Consider the following 16326-nt stretch of genomic DNA (forward strand, 5'->3'; position numbering starts at 1 on the left):
GTAACTCTGAAGGAACAAACACCATCTCATCAGCCTTTTGTTGGGGTTTTGTAAGGAGTGCAGAAAAACTAAAGGATTGTGATCCGTATATACCACCAAAGGTCCCTCTGAAGACCCAACATACACCTCAAAATGTTGTAAGGCCCAAATCAAAGGAAGTGCCTCCTTCTCCATCACAGAATAATTAAGCTGATATAAATTAAACTTTCTAGAGAAGAATCCAATCGGATGATCAATGTCATTCTCAGACGTTTGTAACAAGACAGATCCAGCACCCACATTACTGGCATCTACTTGTAATTTAAACTTTTTATCAAAACTCGGAGCTGCCAACACGGGAGCCTCTGTAATGCCTGGTTCAGATTACACGATTTTAGCCCGATTTTGGCACGATCCGTTTGACGTAGGGTGTCGTGGGGATTCGTAAACGACAACGGGCGTCGGGACGCAAAATTCGATCGTATCATCTCGTATAGTGTGTCATAGTGGGGGACAACCTACGTCGCATCTGCGATGCTTCACGACATCACGACAAAAAGACTAGCATGTTTCATTTTTTAAACGGTCGTCCACGACGGGTTCCGTCACATGTATGAGGTTGACCAATAGGAGCACAGAAGCTTTTCCGTACACAACTTTCAAAAATGGCGAAACGAAAGAGAGACGATGGTGCTACTAGGTGGAGTTATGACATGGAGGAAAGGTTCGTAAGAAAACAATATTTTACCTCAAGTTCTCTTTGGAGGATTGACAGCCCATACTGTCCTCTTCGAGCAATCCAGGAACGTGTCCATTGTCGGGTTTTCTTTCTTTTTTTTTACGTTTTTCTGAACACAGGACAGCCAATACAACACTCACCGCTTCATCCATTGTTTGTTTACGTTCGTTTCCGGAAGTCACTCGCTACTAGTTTCGCCTACTCAATGACATCACGCGCGTCGTTAAAGACGGCACGCGATGACTGGTCAGGAAGCAACGTGTAGTCTGACATGTTTCTTGTCCATGACACGACAAGATTTTAGGAGTCAAAATCGCGTAATCTGACACAGTGACTATCGTAACAGACAAAAAAAATCGTGTAATCTGAACCAGGCATAAGAAGCATTTTTACCCGCTCAAAGGCTTGTTGACACAATGGTGTCCAGCAAAAAACTACTCCTCCCCGCAACAAATTTTTCAGGGGCACTGCGGCGGTAGAAAAATTTCAGCAAAAACAACGATAAAATCCCACCATTCCAAGAAATCACATCAGCTCTTTTTTTGTATTGGGCGTAGGATACTTATCTATTGCCTCTACCTTTGCACGAACCGGACGTACTTGGCCTTGCCCAACAACCTTTCCCAGATAGGTCACGGTGGCTTTTGCGAATTCGCATTTTGATAAGTTAACAGTCAAGTTAGCTGATACAAAACGATCAAACAGTGTTCTAATCTGACTCAAGTGTTCCTCGAAAGTTTGACTAAAAACAACTACATCATCTAAATATACAGCACAACCCCTCAAACCAGATATCACGCGATTCAACCTGAAACTCATAACCCTGTAGGAAAACAATCCTGAAGGCGTGATGAACGCAGAAATCTCTCGAGCTCTTTCAGTTAAAGGCACCTGCCAGTAACCTTTTAGAAGATCAAACTTGCTCACAAATCTAGCATTTCCTACTTGATCTACACAATCCTCGATTTGAGGTAGTGGAAAAGAATCAGGCTTTGTTACGGCATTCACTTTACGGTAGTCCGTACAGAATCTGAATGACCCATCAGGTTTATTCACTAGTAAAGATGGGAAAGCCCAACTAGAAGAAGGTTCAGCGATCAAACTCTCCCTGTGGCACCCATTTTCGAACTAGCAATCCTTCATCTAGGTAATACCCAGATGAAAGATTCTCAACCGTGTCATAAGATACAACCCGGTCAAATAATTCAACAAGAGTTGAGTCAGTTTTTTGTTTTTCAACCAGTTCATCGCGTGACACTGATAAAATTGAAGGAACTTCTAGAGTTTCCTTCACCACCTTCTTAGATTCATGTTTTACATCAACTTGGGGTTTACTTATAGAACGTGTTATCACACAAGTGGGATAACACAACACACTTGAACAGGTCAAATTCTCACCACCATCTGGTTTCAAGATCATCGGGCATGGTGTAACCACTAGATGTGGTGAATCATTCCGCCAGACACGATCACCGGCCAAGTCATTCCCCAGAATTACCTGCATTCCTTCCACAGGTAAGCAGGAACAAACAGCCACCTCCACTTCTCCCTGGACCAATACAGATTGTAGAATAACTTTATGCAGTGGGACAGACATAACATTCAAGCCAATGCCCTTAATCAGCACATTACTTCCAGTGTAAGAATCAGCTGAAAAATGCAGCGCAGACTCTAACACAAAGGTTTCTGATGATCCTGTATCACGTAGAACCTTTACTGGTACGGATTTTGTGGAATCTACCAACCCAACAGAACCTTCTGTAACAAAAGGAGTAAATGCTGAACCACATGGTGAGCAAATTCTCTGCACATTATTCACTGTTGAAGTAGTCACAGCCAAAGCCACAGACTTTACAGGAGACCAAGAATTAGATTTCACTTTAGAATTGTCAGCTTTTGCTTTCAATAAGAGACATTCATTCTTCCAGTGACCAAACTCATGACAATAATTACACATATTTGCTCGGTCTTTTTCTTCAACAGAGCTATGCAACTGTCTGCTGGGCAAATCATGCACAAACCTGGTAAATTTGTTAGAACTTCGCCACGGCTCTTTTTTTAAAATTTCTCCACCCGATCTGTAACTAAAAAAAGTTTTATGAGACAATGAGAATTCATCAGCCATGACGGCCGCCTCATACGCAGTGTCAGGTTTACGCTCGCTAATGGAAGTTGCAATGCGATCTGAAATGGAACTCTTGAATTGTTCAAGTACCATTAATTATTTTAAATCGTCAAGTGTTTTTACATCAGAAGCTAGACACCAATGATTAAAATAGACTGAAATATCATGTACAAAGTCAACATACGTCTGTTTTTCACTCTTCTTCCAGGACCTAAACTTTTGTCTATAGGCCTCTGGAACTAGTTCATAAGCCCTCAACACTGCTGATTTTACAGCTTGATAATCAGAAGCATCCTCTACACTAAGGGAAGAATACGCTTCTTGAGCTCGGCCCGTAAACACAGACTGCAACATAAGCGTTCACTCTTCATCTGGCCAACGTTGTGCGTCCGCAACACGTTCAAACAATAAAAAGAAACGCTCAACCTCTTTCTCATCAAATTTAGGAATCAATCTCATATTTCTTACTGTATCAAAGCTGCACGAACTTGAATCAGGCACTGATCCTCCAGTTATAGAAAGTTTACCATCTCTTATTAAATCCAAACGATAATGTTCAAATTCAAGTTGTTGTTGCTGCAATTGGAGTTTAGAGATTTCAATGCGATTTTGCGCTTCTAACTGCCTTTCTTTCATCTCTGCTTGAATTATCAATAATTGCTTTTGTTGTTCAAATGTTAAATGAGACTGTGATGATGTCGCATTGAAAAAAGATAACATGTCTTCTGAAGATTGAGTCTCTAAAATGCCACGTTCAACTAACTCAGTCTTTACCAAGGTTTTAATCTGATCTTTTAGACGTTTATCCTGACTCGTCAAATTAATTTTGTAACGTTCTGCAAGTTCTAATAATTGATCCTTGGTTAAGTCATTTAACAAGCTCTCAGACGGTGCACTAACAAATTCCTCAACGTTTGAGGACATTATGAGAAACGTATGGCTACTAAAAAAAAAAAAAAAAAAACAAGTTTAAAGACAGAAGTTGGAATAAGCAAATCCCTCTAACTAATATTTAAAACTACCTAAACTCATCCCTAATCTTCATACAGTTACTTGCAGCGGGTTTTTATACACTATAAACCAGTGTTTGCAATAGCAACCAATTACCGAGTCACTACTACAAACACGGACGTGTTCCCGAGACAAATGCTCTAACTGCTTTCACCGTACAAAAATAACAAACTAAAATAAAAAAGATCTGAATATCCTGTTAAGGATATCCCGCTAAACCTACGCAGGGAAAAGCCTAATCCCAAAACACTTATTTTTTTTAAATCCAGTAGCCAATACTTACCAAATTAAACTCCCGTAACCAACCAGAACAACCAAACCAACCACTAAAACCCTCCACAAATTTTACTTAACAAATTGTCAAGAAAGGAAAAAAAAATCATTTCTAACGAATTAACCAAATTAATTTAAACAAATAATAATCATCCAAATATATCACATTAACCAGAACCAAATAAACGAATGAGTTTCTCTTACCAAACCGAACGGACTTGTCCACATTTATACAAATCAGAAACTAGTTATGACCTTAAACAATGGACAAGCCTCCATATTTGTCACACTAACAAACTACGAACGAATCTTCAAATAACAAATGACCGGACAACACAAACAAACTACAAACGAAAATTAATCAAAACAATTAGCTGGACGACACAAACTACGAATGAAACTTTATCAAACACCAATTGGCTGGACGAGCCCCCATATTTGTCACGACCGGCTCAAAGCCGTGACAAATAAGTGGAGGACATAGCGAAGTTGGTCAGGTTGTACGTGTATTTATTAACATAAATAGAAAAAAATATATATAACAGAAAATCAAATATAAGACAATTGCTATTTCTGTTCTGACAAACGTTGTTAAGTAGTCAGACAGACCTAAGATCAAATCATAGCAAAGGAAAACAAAACAAACCCAACACAAAAAGGGTACGGGAGCAACAGCTCTCACAAAAGTCTTGCAGCTCTGAAGGTCTCGCGGCCCTCAACATTCTCAAAGCCTAAGCTTATATACAGGTGTATATCACTTGACGATCGTACACAGGTGTACATCATTCTGTTGATGAGTCTCCCAGCCACACCCACCGGACGACAACAGCGGGAACAACCGGAGACCCGTCACATCACACACACACACACACACTCACTGTTTTATTTTCTCTCCATCAGATTATCATCAGTTCATACACACACACACACACACACACACACACACACACACACACACACACACACACACACACACACACACACACACACACACACACACACACACACACACACACACACACTCACTGTTGTGTTTTCTCTCCATCAGATTATCATCATGTCACTCTGGATCTGAACACACTGAATAATCGCCTCCGTCTGGCTGAGAATAACAGAGTGATTACTGACACACTCCAGTCCAAACTCCAGTCGTATCCTGATCATCCAGACAGATTTGATGTGTGTCAGGTGTTGTGTAGAGAGAGTGTGTGTGGACGCTGTTACTGGGAGATTGAGTGGAGTGGTGATGGTGTGTGTATATCAGTGTCATATAAGAGCATCAGGAGGAAGGGACGGGGTGAAGAGTGTGTGTTTGGATGTAATGATCAGTCCTGGAGTTTGTTCTGCACTCCCTCCAGTTACTCATTCAGACACAATAAGATAAAGACTGAACTCCCTGTAAAGCCCATCAGCAGGAGAACAGGAGTGTGTGTGGATCACAGTGCAGGAACTCTGTCCTTCTACAGCGTCTCTGACAGAAACACAACGAGCCTCATACACACAGTCCAGACCACATTCACACACACACTCTATCCTGGGTTTTATGTTTATTCTGGATCATCAGTGAAACTGTTGATGAATGAGAATAGACTGAAGAGATTTTACCCATAATGCTTTGAGCTGCATGATAAATCAGTAACACTGAGATGTTATAGAGTCTCTTATTGTCTCTTCATTACATTAATGCTACAGTAAAATAACACGTCAGAATAAATGTGTGTAATGAATCCTCATACACACAGAAAGATCAGTGTGTGTTTGTGAGTTACAATGAGTGACGGTGTGTATCTGTGCTTTTCTCAAACTATATTCAGTTTTTATTGTACTGATTATTGTACTTTTATTGTACTTAATGATTTATTACAGTTTTTTACAAGCGCTATCACAAATTTTTCAATACTTTTAACAAATTTCCTAAACTCTTAACGCACCAACACACCTACAACACACAACTGGCAAAACTGTTCATTTCATGCTCAAAATCACACACTGTAAACTAAACTCCAACACTCATTTTCAAAATACAATAATACACTATCAACAACACACTTTGTCTACCAAAACACTGCAAACACGTCTCAAAATCAAATAATTTATCAAAACACCAACATTTGTTCTCGTCCGACAGGAAGATTTAGTCGATCAGCACAATGTCATAAAAACACGAACATTAGATGGAATTACAGAAACTGCATTATTGTATATGTGTCAGGTCTGCACTTATACAACACACAGTGTATTGTGTTGATCATAGATTGTGTTTCGCACTGCAGTTTCTTGTGTTAATAGTATAGCTTACACAGACGGATGTAGTGCTAACTGTGTTAAGAGTTTAGGACATTTGTTAAAAGTATTGAAAAAATTGTCAAAGCGATTGTAAAAAACTGTATTACTATCAAAATTACCTTTCAATGAAATGTATCATTCAATTAAACATGTTATTTGTTGTAAAATTGATGAATGTCAATTTATTAGTAAATGTGAAATATATAAACCCAAATCATCTGATCATATTGTAAACACTTGATCAATTATTGTAATATAATCCAGTTTACTTTAAATAAACCTCCTGAACAGAACTGAACTTACACACCTGGTGTTGTTAAAATGTCTCATCTTCAAATATGATTTTGGTCATGTTGTCAATCCCACAATGACACATAATATGAACTTTTCTTTATTAAATCACACACTGTTTTAACATGTGTTTTTAACTTGTTAACAACATTTGTAGCTATTTGCATATTAATACTGTAATATCTGTTATAAATGATTTCTGCACCCAAACATTACAGGTTTGCCTATTAGACAGAATCTCAAACTCTCTCTTTGCCAGTTATTAATATTTTCTTGAATGCAAAAGAAAAACGCATCATGTGAACAGGACTTTTATTTTGGTCTGGGTGTGTGACGTCATCAAGCTGCGCCGCGCTCCTGCGTCTGTTGTGATTCGCTGCCGAAAGGTTTTTACACATTTAAAGTGTTTAAATCAATGCAAACCGTTCAGTCAGTTCAATTGTTTTTATACAAGCTATGAACAATAAATGAACCATTCTTGAAACATTGGAATGCTTTATTTAACAATATGATGAGAGCGTTATTTTGGGCAGTAAATCAACTAACCCAGTTAATAGCGTTACTACGAAAACAGTCAATAACTTCACTGTCACACACTATAGTGTCACCAAACTCAGTTCACACACCACTGCTGTCCTGATGGTTAAACTACAACACTTATTTTGGAAAACAATATTTTTGCTGATTTTTATTTATGAGAAATATTCAATAACTTAACTGTAATTCACTGATGTGACGGGATAGACTTGTAAAGGAGGACTGGGTTAACATCAAGTGGCCGTCTGGAAAGATAACACACACCTTCCTAAAGATGCTGCCAGCTGTGGGTCTTTGTGATGCAGGTAATTCTATGAAACATATTAACATCAGGACAGACGTGATCACACGTACTGTACTGTTACTGTATAAGACACAACACATGTTCTTTGGCCAAGATGACGGTGATTGAGTTTACAAACGTTCCACAGATGTTTGAGATTGACTCATCAAAGCAATCACTTCAAAATCTAAGAAGAGACATGAACACATTCACAAAGGATCAGGTATCATTGTATATATTACAACCCCAAATCAGAAAAAGTTGGGACATTTTGTAAAATGCAATAAAATCAAAAATCTGTGATTTGTTAATTCTATTTAAACTTTTTTTAACTGACAAAAGTATAAAGAAAAGTTTTCCAATGTTTTCACTGACCAACATAATTGTATTTTGTAAATATGAACAAATTTTGATAATGACAATAATAAAAGGTTACACACTACAGTTATCACAGGTTTAAACAAAACGGCATCATATTTTTATCTGTATTCACAATTATCATGTTTTTTACAAGTATTGACCATCGATTGCTCTCATTATTGGCTTGATTGCAGCAGTGATGGATTATATTCAACAGAGCAAACCGTGTGAATGCCACAGTTATACTATTCTTAGACTGGAAGCTTAATGTGGTGTTGCTTTATGGACCACACTTGTAATTGTTGGTGGTTTTATTGCCGGTCTTGATTATGGGATGGCCATAAGAAACTAACTGCATCCTTGTAGGAAACTGTTGAACTTTCACACTATATTTATGGTTCTTGGAAGTTCTTCACAATTTTTCTCAGCAATTTGAAAATTACTCTTGAAAAATGAAGCACTGTTGATTAATTGAACTTGCCTGGAGTCGTCTCTCCTCTTGCTGTTCTCTTCTTCTCTCATTTTTAATCTGTACGATACATGTCATTAACAGTTACACATGTAGGCTTCTGAATTTCTGCTGTTTAAAAAAATAAATAAATGACCTTTTCTCTGTCCAAAAGCAAGTTCATATTCAGAATCTTGCTCTCCTTCTTTCCTCTACACTCTCCTGTTAAACTATTATTCAATTCATTATACACAACAAGGCGGCAACAAAAGTACACAACAAAATGCAACAACAACATTAACAGCATAATTTGTCAGGTTGTGATAGAATAACTTGCTCCGGTCATTGCTCAAGCAAAGTAATGTATTCTTAGAAAAGATAGATTGTTGTGTTGTTGTAGTTCCTACAGAGTGAAATGCATTTTGTCATTCAAGAGTGTCTGCAAGGTTAAAATGCAATGCTTTCTGTTTCTGCCCCAACCTCATGATCTTGATTTGAAATCATGATGACTTACTGTACGTTCACACCGCCGCCGACTTGAGCTTCCAAAGCGGCCGGAAGTCATTCATTTTCAATGGAAGCTGGCTTCTCTCAGCTGCAAGGAGCGTCAAATCCCTCGGCGTCGCGTTTTGGGCGTTTTGAGCGTCAATCAGAAAGTTGAAAGAAGCTCAACTTTATGGTAATGAGCTATGACGCGGTTCAGCGGCAAGCAGCGGCAAAACGCCAGCAACCAATCGGAATATAGACGTCCTTCACTCTGGCAGATTCCGGAGAAACATACGATGTGAACTTTCGTTCCTACCAAAACATTAGTTCCGAGAAAATGGAGGAGAAGCTGATAATGGCTGTTGCTGGGTTTCCTATCATATATGATATGACGTTGTTTGCTTACAGGGACCAGTTACAAAAGAACGAGGCATGGGATAAAATAGCTGGGATAGTTGACGTCCGACGTCTTCTCCGCAAATACAGTAAATCAGCACCAAACACAACAACTTCGCGATTTTCCATAATGATCCAGTGATACACATTTGAGAATGAGCGCAACTTTTATTTGAAATATTTACGAACGCTCGTTTTAAGCGGGAATGCAATCCATTTGCTCACGGTGACAACGATTTGACCAATTGCACTAATGCAAATAATAGCCTAATGCAAATAATAATAATAGCTAATTATAAATTTTTTTCCCGACCAAATGTGACCAAAACGGTTATAAAAATGCTGTCTTTATAAAAGGTTTCTTCAATGTATTGCTTGTTTTGTCTGTTTATTACATTTCATGTTGTGACACTTCTCTTCTCCCTGCTACGTCAGAGCGTCCAGAGCGTCCAAAGCGTCAACGAGCTTCCCCGTGCTTTTTGACAAGCGTCCTTGACAGAGCGGCCAGAGCTTCTTTGACGCTCAAGTCGGCGGCGGTGTGAACGTACAGTTAGTGAGGATACTTCACTTTCATTGATGACCTACACATTAACAGGCAGACAAACAGAAATGTAACTGTGATAAATACTCATTAAAAAGTGAAGAATTAGGTCTGATTCACAACACATGTTAACGCAGAGGTAGAGTTACACTCACGGTAAACTGCAGTTATTTGCATTAATGAAAGTTCATTACTTGCAGTTTCCACTTTTCATTAGCGTGCTGTTCTCATAGACGCTTTTCTGATCGCTTACACTCGAAGAGCGCATACATTAAATAGCAGATTATTACTGGACTGCATTTATTTTTAGCACCCAACACTGTCAAATACACACCAGGTTTACATAAACACAGTTTGGTTTGTCTTAAGTACTGTATAAGTATACAGTTGGATGAAAAAAAAAAAAATTATATATATATATATATATATATATATATATTTCTTTATTTCAGACCCATTGGTCCATATAAAAAAAAGAAAAAGAAAGAAAAAATAAATGTTTGACAGTACATTTCATACATTTTAACAGTCAACAGAAAATTTAAAAGACATACGAACTTTCATTCCAATGCCTCCAGAAACAGGAAAAATACCTCACTTAATATAATATTATTTAAGACCATTATGATACTATTTTTTGAATCACTCAAACGACATATGAAATTATACATATACTTCCGTAAGACAGCATGCAAAGTGGATACATTATTAGATACAGACATTTGGCTGCACTTGTCCACCTCGGGAGCTTAAGCAAAATTCTTAGCGCATCAATAAATGCCACCTGGAGCTTTTTCATTTTAGCATTAGTTTATTTACACCACAAGTGGGCTGTATAAAGAGAAGTACAGTATGCACCAAATAAAGCTATTTTAACATCATCTGTACACATATAAAATTTATGAGCCAGCATATTAGCTTACAGCTTACATTACAACTTACAGCACTGGCGCTGCACATCATCGTCATCATTTAAATCATCTCTAATGATGTGAGCCAAGTATTTTACTTTATTTACCACAGTTAAGACTTGGTCATCTATATAAAAAGAAGGAAAATTTTGCTTAAGGTCCTCTTTGGTTTTAACTCTTTTTAATATTAAATGTAATATCGTGCTGCACACCATAACTTGAACACACTGGAAGCAGCTGTTGCAATCCTGCACTATAAGGAGACATAATAACTAAATCATCAGCATACATCAGATGGTTAATAACACTATCACCTATTACACATCCAGTCTTACAATCATTTAACTCTATAGAAAGACCATCCATGTACAGGTTAAAAAGAAGAGGTGACAATATCCCCCCTTGCCGAACCCCATTCGTCATATAAAACGCTTCCGTTACGTTCTTACCCCATTGAACTTTTAAGGTTTGATGTATATACCATAAATGTAGGATTCTTATCAGATACGGGGGAACCCCTCTTTCTTGCAATTTTATAAATAACTTAACCCTCTGGGGATCAAGGTGTTTTTGGGGTCCTTGAGATGTTTTGACATGCGCTGACATTTGTGCTTTTTTCTGTTGCTTATAAACATATTAATGGCACAGGGCTACCATAATATGTGAGCAACATGTATGTACATGTTTGTATTTTTGAGAGAATATTGTTTATGCATGGTTATTGAAAAAACTAAAAATTAAAGTTTCTGAAATAAAGCCACAAAACACACACTAAATATGTGTCCACAAGACTTTTGACTAATGGAAGTTGTGGCCTAGAGTTTTTGCTTCAAAATGATCTGAAAATCATCCTGTCTAATCATTCACATAACACAATAGATTCTTTTAAATTGTGAAAAACATTTTTTGTTAGCCAAGGCAATATGCGAACGGCCCAACCCCATTGTGAATAATTAGGTGGTTGAGAAGACAAAGACGACCCGCATATTAATGAGCCTTTCATTCAGGTGTATCACACAAGAAAGAATGCAAGGACAATATACACACACACACACACACACACACACACACACATACATATATATATATATATATATATATATATATATATATATATATATATATGTTGTAATGTCTGTCTGTGTTCCCCCGGTCTTTGTGCTTTTGGTTCAGTCCTGTTCAGTTTTCCCGCTCCTCGTTTGTGTTCATGTATACCACGCCCCCTTGTTATCTTGTTTAGCTTGTTTGGCCTTGTATTTAAGCCCTGTGTTTCAGTCCAGTCTTTGTGAGTTCTTGTTGTTGTACCTTGATGTTGGTGGTTCTGTTCCTGAGTCTTGTGCCCTAGCCAGAGTCTTTATGTAGTTTGAGTTTATTAAATAAAGTGTGCTGCAATTGGATCCTGCTTCCTCCTTGCTTCCACCTCATCATAACAGAAGAACTCACCAAACTATGGATCCAGCAGTTGTCCACAACCAGGTACTAAGAAGATTTCTAGCCTCTATGTTTCAGGATGGCCAGCTGATCGAGAAGTATGTGAGGGACTTTTTGAACTGCTGCCATCTGGGATCGCTTAATGACATTGAGCTCATGGACCTGTTCTGGAGCGGGCTGGATGCGGATATCGCGCAACTGATGCCGGATGATTATACCGGTTGGACCCTAGAGGGATATATTGACCTGGCCCTTTACTTGGGGGGTTCGGCATCTACGGTGGGCGTGGCTGATGAAGCACCCTGCCAGTTCACAGTATCCCTGGAGCCTATCCACGTCCCGCCTGTCCAGCCAGAGACCGTCCAGCCAGAGACCGTCCAGCCAGAGACCGTCCAGCCAGAGACCGTCCAGCCAGAGACCGTCCAGCCAGAGACCGTCCAGCCAGAGACCGTCCAGCCAGAGACTGTTCTCGTCACGTCTTCCCAGTCAGAGACTGATCACGCCACGCATGCGCCGCCTGAGCCCTCAGTGACCGCAACACTGGCCATTATGGCCACAGCCATGTGGTGTGTGTGGGCTACGCACACACTTGAGCCGGTGTCCGCTGATCCTGCGCCAGAGCCCGCTGATCCTGCGCCAGAGCCCGCTGATCCTGCGCCAGAGCCCGCTGATCCTGCGCCAGAGCCCGCTGATCCTGCGCCAGAGCCCGCTGATCCTGCGCCAGAGCCCGCTGATCCTGCGCCAGAGCCCGCTGATCCTGCGCCAGAGCCCGCTGATCCTGCGCCAGAGCCCGCTGATCCTGCACCAGAGCCCGCTGATCCTGCGCCAGTCCTGTTCAGCCCAGAGTTTCCTTCACCGCTGGTCCTGCCCAGCCTAAAGCCCTCTTCACCGCTGGTTCTGCCTTTTTCTCCTGAGCCGGTGCCTTCTCCAGGCTACGACCCCATAGCTACCCCCAAGAATTTTTTGGGGGGGGCAGTAGGCCACCACCATGGCCACCCGAAGGGTCCTCTCCAGCACGGCCGCCCGAAGGGTCTTCACCGCCCTTGCCGCCCGAAGGGTCTTCACCGCCGTGGCCGCCCGAAGGGTCTTCACCGCCGTGGCCGCCCGAAGGGTCTTCACCGCCGTGGCCGCCCGAAGGGTCTTCACCGCCGTGGCCGCCCGAGGGGTCTTGGACGCCCGAGGGTCCGACAGCTCCGCCCTGGACGCCCGAGGGTCCGACAGCTCCGCCCTGGACGCCCGAGGGTCCGACAGCTCCGCCCTGGACGCCCGAGGGTCCGACAGCTCCGCCCTGGACGCCCGAGGGTCCGACAGCTCCGCCCTGGACGCCCGAGGGTCCGACAGCTCCGCCCTGGACGCCCGAGGGTCCGACAACTCCGCCCTGGACGCCCGAGGGTCCGACAGCTTCGCCCTGGAAGCCCGAGGGTCCACAGCCTACTCCGCCCTGGTCACGCCCTCAGCCTGCTCCGCCGTGGCCTCGCCCTAAGCCTGCTCCGTCGTGGACATGCCCACAGCCTGCTCCGCCCTGGCAGTCTGTTCGTCCAGCTCCGCCCATGTTCCATGGCCCAGGTCCGCCATCGCAAGACCCCGGTCCCGTTCCCTGCACGGACCTGGCCCGCCATCCCTCCGCCGGGACCGCCTCCGCTCCACCACCCTCCCGAACTATGTCTCTAGTTTTGATGGGCGTCGGGAGCCGCCCATAGAGGGGGGGCTATGTTGTAATGTCTGTCTGTGTTCCCCCGGTCTTTGTGCTTTTGGTTCAGTCCTGTTCAGTTTTCCCGCTCCTCGTTTGTGTTCATGTATACCACGCCCCCTTGTTATCTTGTTTAGCTTGTTTGGCCTTGTATTTAAGCCCTGTGTTTCAGTCCAGTCTTTGTGAGTTCTTGTTGTTGTACCTTGATGTTGGTGGTTCTGTTCCTGAGTCTTGTGCCCTAGCCAGAGTCTTTATGTAGTTTGAGTTTATTAAGTAAAGTGTGCTGCAATTGGATCCTGCTTCCTCCTTGCTTCCACCTCATCATAACAATATATATATATATATATATAAAATATAAATATAAATGAAAGCCAAAAGCACATTTTTAGTCATACCTGGAAACAAATCCTGTTCAAATAGGTTATATGGGCCATTCTACAGAATTGGTTCAAAGTTAGAGTTGGAAACATCTTGAAAAGAAAATGGTCTTTTTCCATAAATGTCTTAGTAGGGCAATACATTTTATCATACATATTTCAAAGTTAAGGATTCATCATTTTGATATAGCTTGCATTGGAACAAACACTATTCTTAGTTGATTAGTTTATTGACAAAACATACTATATATTTAACAAATGAGCAGAAACTGCTAACAAAAGCTTATTTGATGTCTATTTTAGAGTTAAAACTTTATAATCTATCCAAAAACTAGTCACACACACACACACACACACACACACACACACACACACACACACACACACACACACACACACACACACACACACACACAGAAACATGATTCAAATTTAAACAGTAGGCTATTTTTGCGTTTACAGACACTAACGTTATTATATATCGCGATTAGAACAAAGCACAAGAATAAAAACACTTACAGCCCAGCTCGCTCCTCGAAGTGATAATAAACCAGCACTTGTTCTGAGGTAGGTAAATGTCCCAGGATTATTCCTCACAGCCGTGCAAGACGACACTGAGATGCGAGAACGATAATGAGAACGGCTGACAACTCTCTCTTTTTATATAGATTACATAAACAGAGAATATTTATTTTAGTTTTAAATTAGATCATTTAAAAGTACAAACTTAAATGATCATAAACATATATTGCTCATGCCTGGGTGAATAGTATTCACTGAGTTTTGTTTAAGTTTAGAGACGTGCTCCAGAAAAAAAGTTCACGGACATGGAGAGGCAGAACGCACACCCTGTTTATTTTCTTTATTTTACAAAAGCACAATATTTTATTTCGATTGTAGGTGGGCACATAAAAAAGTAGACATTTAACAGTTTATTTTTTAATATGTCTTAACTTATCTCCTGAAATGAATTTCTGTTTATTAGCAATTTATCGACCTCCTAAAGCTACTAATGATTTCTTTATTTCTCTTGGTAATTTACTTAAACAATGTGATGGAAAAGAGGTCATTCTTTTAGGTGATTTTAATTTAAATTGGTTTGAGAAATCATGTAAAAACAAACTTAAGGAAATAACAAAACCTTTCCAAATGATTCAACTATTAAGTAAACCAACTCGTATAACAAGACACTCTCAAACCTTAATAGATCTAATATTAACAAATAAACCTGAGAGAATAATTAAAACTTATAATTTAATCACAGGCATGTCTGATCATAATTTAACCTTAGTAGCTAGAAAATTGATAAAAACAAGGTGCAAGAAAGAAAATCTAATAAATAATAAAATGTCTATCACATTCATCCCAAAGAAAGATTTAAAACTGGTTGAAAAAGAGTTAAAACAAACAAAGTGGACAGATATCCTGGAGAAAAAATCTTGTGAACAGGGCTGTCATGATCTTATGGTGGCTGTAAATGACATCTTAACCAAATATACAAAAAATAGGCAAAGAAATCGACATGCAAAACAAAATTTGCCATGGTTTAACAAAACTATTTGGGATATGATGAAAAAGCGAGATGTGGCGCTAAAAACATTTCTAAAATCAGGATTAACAACGGATCGATTTGCCTTTACAAGTCAAAGAAATAAAGTTACAGCTGAGCTTAGAAAGGCCAAAGCCAGTTTTTTCCTTGAAATCATCAGAAATGCACAAGGTAATAGTAGAATAATATGGAAAACTATTGATAAATTGATTGGAAAAGAAAAGTCAAAATGTGAGAATATTCATCTCAATATTAATGGAAAAGTGATCGACGACTCTTTTGCAATTGCATCAAATTTTAATGAATATTTTTTAACAATTGTCCAAAAACTGGCTAACAATTCTCAAATTGCTCATCCTCCTCTCATAATCAGTGATACACCTAATTTTAATCTTAGCTTAATAACAAACACTAAAGTTGAAAAAATAATTACTGTGCTAAACAGCAGCAAAGCAAAAGATATTTATGAACTTGACACTTCTTTTTTGAAACAATATAAGGACATTTTCTCTGAGCCATTAACAACAATGATCAATCAATCGATTAGTGAGGGCATCTTTCCAGCAGCCCTAAAACCGGCGATTGTCACCCCTATATTTAAATCCGGAAACAA

Source organism: Siphateles boraxobius, unplaced genomic scaffold (genome assembly GCF_051911475.1).
Source record: "Siphateles boraxobius isolate OS27281-9 unplaced genomic scaffold, OSU_SipBor_1 61, whole genome shotgun sequence".
Classification (NCBI taxonomy): domain Eukaryota; kingdom Metazoa; phylum Chordata; class Actinopteri; order Cypriniformes; family Leuciscidae; genus Siphateles; species Siphateles boraxobius.